The following is a 10,614-nucleotide window of genomic DNA, read 5'->3' as shown; positions in this document are numbered from 1 at the left end:
CAAGCAAAAGCTAAGAGAATTCAGCACCACCAAACCAGTTCTACAACAAATGCTAAAGGAACGTCTCTAAGTGGGAAACACAAGAGAAGAAAAGGACCTACCAAAACAAACCCAAAACAATTAAGAAAATGGTCATAGGAACATACATATCGATAATTACCTTAAACGTGATGGATTAAATGCTCCAACCAAAAGACACAGGCTTGCTGAATGAATAAAAAACAAGACCCATATATATCCTGTCTACAACAGACCCACTTCAGACCTAGGGACACATATGGACTGAAAGTGAGGGGATGGAAGAAGATATTCCATGCAAATGGAAATCAAAAGAAAGCTGGAGTAGCTATACTCATATCAGATAAAATAGACTTTAAAATAAAGAATGTTACAAGAGACAAGGAAGGACACTACATAATGATCAAGGGATCAATCCAAGAAGAAGAAATAACAATTATAAATATATATGCACCCAGCATAGGAGCACCTCAATACATAAGGCAACTGCTAACAGCTCTAAAAGAGGATTTCAACAGTAACACAATAATAGTGGGGGACTTTAACACCTCACACCAATGGACAGAGCATCCAAACAGAAAATTAATAAGGAAACACAAGCTTTAAATGACACAATAGACCAGACAGATTTAAGTGATATTTATAGGACATTCAATCCAAAAACTGCAGATTACACTTTCTTCTCAAGTGCGCATGGAACATTCTCCAGGATAGATTACATCTTGGGTCACAAATCAAGCCTCAGTAAATTTAAGAAAATTGAAAGCATATCAAGCATCTTTTCTGACCACAACGCTACGAGATTAGAAATCAATTATAGGGGGAAAAAACGTAAAAAGCACAACCACATGGAGGCTAAACAATACGTTACTAAATAACCAAGAGATCACTGAAGAAATAAAAGAGGAAATCAAAAAATACCTAGAGACAAATGACAATGAAAACACGACGATCCAAAACCTATGGGAGGCAGCAAAAGCAGTTCTAAGAGGGAAGTTTACAGCTATACAAGCTTACCTCAAGAAACAAGAAAAATCTCAAATAAGCAATCTAACGTTACACCTAAAGGAACTAGAGAAAGAAGAACAAAAAAACCCCCGCAGTTAGCAGAAGGAAATAAATCATAAAGATCAGAGCAGAAATAAATGAAATAGAAACAAAGAAAACAATAGCAAAGATCAATAAAACTAAAAGCTGGTTCTTTGAGAAGATAAACAAAATTGATAAACCATTAGCCAGACTCATCAAGAAAAAGAGGGGGAGGACTCAAATCCTTTTTAGAGGATTTTAATTTTAATCCTCTAAACTTAGAAATGAAAGAGAAATCACAACTGACACTGCAGAAAAACAAAGGATTACAAGAGATTACTACAAGCAACTCTATGCCAATAAAATGGACAACCTGGAAGAAATGGACAGATTCTTAGAAATGCACAACCTACCGAGACTGAACCAGGAAGAAATAGAAAATATGAACAGACCAATCACAAGCACTGAAATTGAAACTGTGATTAAAAATCTTCCAACAAACAAAAGCCCAGGACCAGATGGCTTCACAGGTGAATTCTATCAAACATTTAGAGAAGAGCTAACACCCCTCCTTCTCAAACTCTTCCAAAAAATTGCAGACAAAGGAAAACTCCCAAACTCATTCTGTGAGGCCACCATCACCCTGATACCAAAACCAGACAAAGATACTACAAAAAAGAAAAGTACAGACCAATCAATATCAGTGATGAATATAGATGCAAAAATCCTCAACAAAATACTAGCAAACAGAATCCAACAACACATTAAAAGGATCAAACACCATGATCAAGTGGAATTTATCCCAGGGATGCAAGCATTTTCCAATATACACAAATCAATCAATGTGATACACCATATTAACAAATTGAAGAAAAAAACCCATATGATCATCTCAATAGATGCAGAAAAAGCTTTTGACAAAATTCAACACCCACTTATGATAAAAACTTTCCAGAAAGTGGGCATAGAGGGAACCTACCTCAACATAATAAAGGCCATATATGACAAACCCACAGCAAACATCATTCTCAATGGTGAAAAACTGAAAGCATTTTCTCTAAGATCAGGAACAGACAAGGATGTCCACTCTCACCACTATTATTCAACATAGTTCTGGAAGTCCTAGCCATGGCAATCAGAGAAGAAAAAGAAATAAAAGGAATACAAATTGGAAAAGAAGAAGTAAAATTGTCACTGTTTGCAGACGACATGATACTATACATAGAGAATCCTAAAGATGCCACCAGAAAACTACTAGAACTAATCCATGAATTTGGTGAAGTTGCAGAATACAAAACTAATGCACAGAAATCTCTTGCATTCCTATACACTAATGATGAAAAATCTGAAAGAGAAATTAAGGAAACACTCCCATTTACCATTGCAACAAAATGAATAAAATACCTAGGAATCAACCTACCTAGGGAGACAAAAGACCTGTATGCAGAAAACTATAAGACACTGTCGAAAGAAATTAAAGATGATGATACCAACAGATGGAGAGATATTCCATGTTCTTGGATTGGAAGAATCAATATTGTGAAAATGACTATAATACCCAAGACAATCTACAGATTCAGTGCAATCCTTATCAAAATACCAATGGCATTTTTTACAGAACTAGAACAAAAAATCTTAAAATTTGTATGGAGACACAAAAGACCCCAAATAGCCAAAGAGCTCTTGAGGGAAAAAAACTGAGCTAGAGGAATCAGACTCCCTGACTTCAGACTATACTACAAAGCTACAGTAATTAAGACAGTATGGTACTGGCAAAAAAACAGAAATATAGATCAATGGAATGGGATAGAAAGCCCAGAGATAAAACATGCACATATGGTCACCTTATATTTGATGAAGGAGGCAAGAATATACAGTGGAGAAAAGACAGCCTCTTCAATGAGTGGTGCTGTGAAAACTGGACAGCTACATGTAAAAGAATGAAATTAAAACACTCCCTAACACCATACACAAAAAAAAACTCAAAATGGATTAGAGACTTAAATGTAAGACCAGACACCATAAAACTCTTAGAGGAAAACATAGGAAGAACACTCTTTGACATAAGTCACAGCAAGATCTTTTTTGATGCACCTCTTAGAGTAATGGAAATAAAAACAAAAATAAACAAATGGGACCTAATGAAACTTAAAAGCTTTTACAAAGCAAACTACAAACAAGACGAAAAGACAACCCTCAGAATGGGAAAAAATATTTGCTAATGAATCAACGGACAAAGGATTAACCTCCAAAATATATAAACAGCTCATGCAGCTCAATATTAAAAAAACAAACAACTCAATCAGAAAATGGGCAGAAGACCTAAATAGACATTTCTCCAAAGAGGACATACAGATGGCTAAGAAGCACATGAAAAGCTGCTCAACATTACTAATTATTAGAGAAATGCAAATCAAAACTACAATGAGGTATCATCTCACACCAGTTAGAATGGCCATCATCAGAAAATCTACAAACAACAAATGCTGGAGAAGGTGTGGAGAAAAGGGAACCCTCCTGCACTGCTGGTAGGAATGTAAATTGATACAGCCACAATGAAGAACAGTATGAAGGTTCCTTTAAAAACTAAAAGTAGAATTACTATATGACCCAGCAATCCCACTACTGGGCATATACCCAGAGAAAACCATAATTCAAAAAGACACATGCACCCCAATGTTCGTTGCTGTGCTAATTTACAATCGCCAGGTCATGGAAGCAACCTAAATGCCCATCAACAGACGAATGGATAAAGAAGATGTGGTACATATATACAATGGAATATTACTCAGCCATAAAAAGGAACGAAATTGGGTCATTTGTAGAGAAGTGGATGAATCTAGAGACTGTCATACAGAGTGAAGTAAGTCAGAAAGAGAAAAACAAATATTGTATATTAACCCATATATGTGGAACCTAGAAAAATGGTACAGATGAACTGGTTTGCAGGGCAGAAATAGAGACACAGATGTAGAGAACAAACGTATGAACACCAAGGGGGGGAAAGCAGCGGGGGGTGGAGGTGGTGGTGCGATGAATTGGGAGATTGGGATTGACATGTATACACTGATGTGTATAAAATGGATGACTAATAAGAACCTGCTGTATAAAAAGTAAATAAAATTAAATTTTAAAAAAAGAAAATTTCCGACAATATGCACAAAAACCTTAAAATTTATGTCTGGAGAATAGATCTGGGAGGCAAAAGTTCAATTTTATGCATATATAATCTTTTGACTATTTTTTATCTAGAAGGAGTTAATAAAGGTATGAATTTTTAAAAAATAACTACAGAGATTTGAAGACCAAGATAATTCAGAAGATACAGACAGAGAACTGTGCTTCACTTAAAACTCTGGACACTTTGGAAACAATTCCATAAACATTTATTTCAGATTCAGTAGAATGTGTGGGAAGTAGGGATAATAATATGTGCAAGTTGAGGAAGTTTATATGGATGAGGTATTAATTTAAAAGTTAAACATATTTGTGCCCATGAGAAAACTAAAGGAAGTAAAAAGATAACGAGAAAACTGTGTTTTTTCCCCACAGGGTTAGGGGTCAGGTGGGCTAAGCTGACAAATACTTGTAATGGTATATGTGACCTCAGAATCTTATTCTTCCTGGCAATCCTCCTCTCCCAAGCACATTAAGAAATAGCTCAGCAAACACCGAACACCATGTCATATAAGTAAGCATATTATTTATATAGAGTAAAGGTAGGACTGGAGTACCCATGGAACTTCAACAAGGGAGATCCCAAGGAGATGGGAAGTTTGGCAGGACTGCTGAGCATGTACATTGCCCATGTCCAAAAGCACAGCTCATGTTGAGCCTGTGTGTGTGCTCAGACATTTTTTAAGTGTCTTGATACCCACTGTTAATGCAAGAATACATATAAAACACTAAAACAGTGCCTGGCATACAAAAAGTGATCAATAAATTCAATTGCTGTGCTCAGTATATATTCAGTGCCTACTACTTAACAGGAATTGTTTGAGGTTCTGTAGGAATATCAATGAACAAAATAAACAAAAATCTAGAATTTCATCAAGGTTACATTCTATTGGGGAAACAGGCCATAAATAAGAAAAATATATAGTATATCAGATGGTGATAAGTGTATGGAGAATGACTTATAAACAGATAAGGCAACAGAAAATGTAAGGTCAAGGCGGGGGTTTCAATCTAGACAGAATGAGATGGTGACATTGGACTAAACACCTAAAGAAGGTGGGGGAGAGTCATGCAGACAGGTGCTTGGAGGGTTCCTACTCATTTAGCATACATCTTCGAACATTTGCTAATCCATGGCACTATGCCAAGTCCTGTGTGCAAAATAAAAAAGTAGCAACTATTGAGCATTTATTATAAGCTGAGCAATGCACTAAGCACATTACTTGCAATATCTTACTTAATCTTCATAAAGGTGATTTTATGAAGGAAGTAGGACTTGGAGAAGTTAAGTGTTTAACACAAAGTCACTCAGTTACGCAGAAACAACACAAGGATTTCACCTGAGGGCTTAGACACCAAGTCTGTTATCTGAACCTCATGTTTATTTATTGAGCATCAGACAATTTTATGCTCCCACGGAGTCTTGTATTTTTCCTTGATAGCACTTAACATTGTATTTAAGATATTCATCATATAATTACTTCTTCAATGTTTGGGGGGATTTTTTTTCACACTACATTACACACAGTAGGAGGGCAGGGACCAACTGAGCTTCTCTTGTTCACCACTGAATTTGTAGCACCTAACATCGTGTCAAAGTATGTAGGAGGTGCTCAATTCATGTTTTATGAATTAATCAGTATAACTTATCTAACCATGACAATTTCTTTGTAATATTAGACTGGTTGAAATGCGAACATGTTACCTTTCCCAGCTTTCAAAGAAATATTTAATAAAGAAAATTTAACGGCACTAAATGGCCTTGACATTCTGAGAAACATGATTGAAGTAGGGTTTTTGGAAGATTATTCCATTTTATGTGTTTGCAGTTGATGACTATAATTTTGCCTGTCCAGCATCTATGTTTCAGATATAGCACCTTATCTGTTCTTTGAAATATCATCGCTCTCTCTCCTGAGAGCTTCTTCTGTGGGAGTCTACCCTGTCATCTTGCTTCAAGGATGATTAAATGACTCAGTTATAACATCCACAGATCTATCCTCTGGCCCCAAGTGTACCCAACACAAAGCAGGCTAAAAAGACTCAATCTTAGTCATATGCTTAAACTTTTGGGAAAGAGACAAAAGTTTCTCTGAGTTGCTAACATGTTAGGATGTATATATGGAGTTACTCCTACTCATCTATGCAAATTCATAAGCAGAATCTGTCTGAAGAAAGAAGCCCACAGAGGGAAAAAGATGTCGTTTGTCTTCTATAAAAGATATGGGAATAAACATATTCCTAACAACAATTGTTTGTATCTAAATACATCTATCCTTTCTTTAAAAATTTTACAGAAGTATAGTTGGTTCACAGCGTTGTGTTAACTTCTGTTGCACAGCAAAGTGACTCAGTTATACATATATATCTATTCTTTTTCATATTCTTTTCCATTATGGTTTATCACATGATATTGAATATAATTCTCTGTGCTATACAGTAGGACCTTGTTGCTTATCCATCCTATATATAATAGTTTTCATCTGCTAATCCCAGACTCCCAATCCTTCCCTCCTCCAGTACATCCATCCTTAAATCCATGCCCCTGGACTTTTCTGTTTTGTGAACAATACTTGTTTTTCCTTGAACCAATTTGAATTAGCATATTAGTTAACAATTGCTCATAATGCTCAGAATGAATTATTCCAACTTTAATGGCTTAAAGCAAAAAAAAAAATCACATTATATCTCACAGTTTCTAACAGTCAGGAATATAGGGTGGCTCAGATGGAATGTTCTGGTTCAGAGTCTCTCATATTGTTGCCCTTAGATGTTGACTGGTACTACAGTCATCCAATGGCTTGACTGAAATGGAGAATCCCTTTCTAAGATGACTCACTTACATGGCTGACAGATTCATGCTGGCTGTAGGCTAGAGGGTCTCAGTTTCTTTCAACAAGGGCATTTCCACAGGGCTGCTTGAGTGTCCTCATAGCATGATAGCTAGCTTCTTTCAGAGTGAGCTACCCAAGAGTCCAAGGCCAAGGCTGCAATGCCTTTTACAACCTAACCAACTAAACTTGAAAGTCATACCATCACTTCTGCCATATTCTATAGGTCACACAGGGTCAGCCTTAATTCAGTGGGGGGAAAAAAAACATTCAAAGAGATGAATACCAAAGGTGAAGACATTTAGGAGTCATCTAGAAGACTGTTTACCACCACTAGGTTTCTGTCATTGCATTATAAAGAGTTCTGTCTGAAAGAACAAGTTACATGAATATCAAGTATCATAGGTTCAAAGACCTATTAAAGAAAACAGAGAATAACAAACCAGCCTCATCAAGGTAAGCTCCAGGGAGGAAGGAGACTTGAATCAGGACTTGAACATTGTTTAACTTACTTATTTGTTTAGGTAAAGATGAAAAGAAGGCATTTCAGGCCTGAGAGAAGACAGAGGCAGAAAGGAGCAAAAAGTAGTTTGTTATGGCTGAAGAGAACAGAGGGATCCTAGTGGAATGCAGTCAACAACTGATAGAACCATCTTATATTGAGGCTCTCTATATTTTTTAGAGAGGTTATATTTCATTTGGTAGCAATTTTCCTGAAAAAATAAAAACAATATTAAAGTGATTGGAAAGGGTAGGCCCAACCCTGGTATCTCTGGTACACACAGTGCTAAACTCAGACTTACCAACTTCTCAGTAGAAAGGTTGTTGGTATCTTATATGGTTCCTTTCAAAGTCTCCATGGGCAAAGACCTGATTCTTATCTTTTCAATGTTGAACGTTCTCTCCTATTCATTTATTCAAGGTTGATTAGATTTAAGGGGACTAGTTAATGGAAATCAAACTCACTAGATATTGATTAGCAACTTGAAATCTAATTTCTTCATTTATAATGAGAAACATTATTGCCTCATGGACCAAAATTCTCAAGTCAAGTGGATAGTGTGTTCTTTTCCTAGTAGGGAAGATTTCTTGGAAACTGAATTAATATGAGAAAGTTGCTTGGTAAGTGCAGAGATGAAGGAAAGGAAATATGATGATCTTAATTAATTTATAATTAATTGATTTCTCTTCTGTGTGTTTAGGGCACTTGACTTACTTGTTCATTCCACAAATATTTACTCAGCATCTTCTATGTGCCTTGCCCCATATGAGTTGCTAAGGCATGTTAAAATATATGAAAGCTAGCCTCTGCCATCAGTAGGAGGACAAATGGGGAACCAACATTAATCAAGATCTTAGTATGTGCCACACCTTACACTAGGTGATTTATGGCCATATCTTTCAATTTCCATAACTCTATAAGGAATTTAAATTTTACTGAAAATGAGAAGTAATTTTTTAAAGGAAAAATGCAATTTAAGCAACTTACTCAAGATCACAGAGGTAAGTAGTTTCATGACTGTATGTATCTGGGTAAGCTGGGACGAAGTGAGAGAGTGGCATCAACATATATACACTACCAAATGTAAAATAAATAGCTAGTGGGAAGCAGCTGCATAGCACAGGGATATCAACTCGGTGCTTTGTGACCACCTAGAGGGGTGGGATAGGGAGGGTGGGAGGGAGACACAAGAGGGAGAGGATATGGGGATATATGTATACGTATAGCTGATTCACTTTGTTATACAGCAGAAACTAACATAACATTGTAAAGCAATTATACTCCAATAAAGATGTTAAAAAAAAAACTCATTAGATTGTATACTTAATTGGGGAAATATATCATATGTAAGTTCTACCTCAATAAAAGTGATTAAAGGAAACCATGTCAGAAAACCAAAGAGAAGATTTGTGAAAATACATTTTTGAAAAAGGCTCTTACATGCTGTGAGTTCCCAACCTCCAAACAAGGAAGGAAAGTAAAATGGTACTTCTTTTGCCTCAAGCTTACTTAAAGGTGCTTCCTTGGTACAACTTAGAGAACCAGAATTGTATTCCTTAAGGTTCCCCAGATGATTAGGCCTGTGTAATGGTTAATTTTATTTATCAACTTGGCTAGGTTATGGAGCTCAGTTAGTTTTTTGGTCAAACACAATCTAGATTTTGCTGTAAAGGTATTTTTTTTTTCAGTTGTGACTAATATTTAAATCAGTAGACTTTGAGTAAAGCAGATTACTCTCCATAATGTGGGTGGGTCTCATCCAATCAGTTGAAGGCCTTAAGAGCAAAGACTGAAAATTCCCAAAGAAATAATTCTGCCTCCAGACTACAACATAAATATTCTGCCTAAGTTTCCAGCCTTCAGACTCAAGACCAAAATATCCATTCTTACCTGAATCTCCAGCTTGTCACCTTGCCCTATGGGCTTAGGACTTTCTGGCACCAAAATTACATGAACCAATTCTTTAAAATCTCTCTTTCTCTCTTTCCATATATCTATACCTATAACTATATCTATATCCTATTGGTTCTGTTTCTCTGGAGAACACTGACTAATACAGATTTTGGTACATGGAGTGGTTCTGGACAGCGAGAATCTTAAGGATGAGTTTTTTGAATTGGGAAATCTAAATGCAAGGAATGCAAGGATTCTTCAATATATGCAAAGCAAACAATGTGATACACCATATTAACAAATTGAAGGAGAAAAACCATATGATCATCTCAATAGATGCAGAGAAAGCTTTCAACAAAATTCAACATGCATTTATAAAAACCCTCCAGAAAGTAGGCACAGAGGGAACGTTCCTCAACATAATAAAGGCCACATATGACAAACCCACAGCCAACATCGTTCTCAATGGTGAAAAACTGAAACCATTTCCACTAAGATGAGGAACAAGACAAGGTTGCCAACTCTCACCACTATTATTCAACATAGTTTTGGAAGTGTTAGCCACAGCAATCAGAGAAGAAAAAGAAATAAAAGGAATCCAAATCGGAAAAGAAGAAGTAAAGCTGTCACTGTTTGCAGATGACATGATACTATACACAGAGAATCCTAAAGATGCTACCAGAAAACTACTAGAGCTAATCAATGAATCTGGTAAAGTTGCAGGATACAAAATTAATGCACAGAAATCTCTTGCATTCTTATACACTAATGATGAAAAATCTGAAAGTGAAATTAAGAAAACGCTCCCATTTACCACTGCAACAAAAAGAATAAAATATCTAGGAATAAACCTACCTAAGGAGACAAAAGATCTGTATGCAGAAAACTATAAGACATTGATGAAAGAAATTAAAGATGATACAAACAGATGGGAGAGATATACCATGTTCTTGGATTGGAAGAATCAACATTGTGAAAATGACTATGCTACTCAAAGCAATCTACAGGTTCAATGCAATCCCTATCAAACTACCACTGGCATTTTTCACAGAACTAGAACAAAAAATTTCACAATTTGTATGGAGACACAAAAGACCCCGAATAGCCAAAGCAATCTTGAGAAAGAAAAATGGAGCTGGAGAAATCAGGCTCCCTGACTTCAGA

General features: G+C 36.1%; 1 long non-coding RNA gene across 1 annotated transcript in view; it reads right to left on the bottom strand.

Annotated features, from left to right (window-relative positions):
- LOC309606032 overlaps window positions 1–10,614 on the bottom strand; it is a 1,194,635-nt gene that overhangs the window by 381,284 nt on the left and 802,737 nt on the right. The gene's annotated exons all lie outside the window — the stretch shown is intronic.

Source organism: Balaenoptera borealis, assembly GCF_965194805.1.
Source record: "Balaenoptera borealis genome assembly, chromosome: 11".
In the NCBI taxonomy this organism is placed as follows: domain Eukaryota; kingdom Metazoa; phylum Chordata; class Mammalia; order Artiodactyla; family Balaenopteridae; genus Balaenoptera; species Balaenoptera borealis.
Note: the sequence above shows the minus strand (reverse complement) of the source record. Positions and strands in the feature narration are given on the sequence as shown.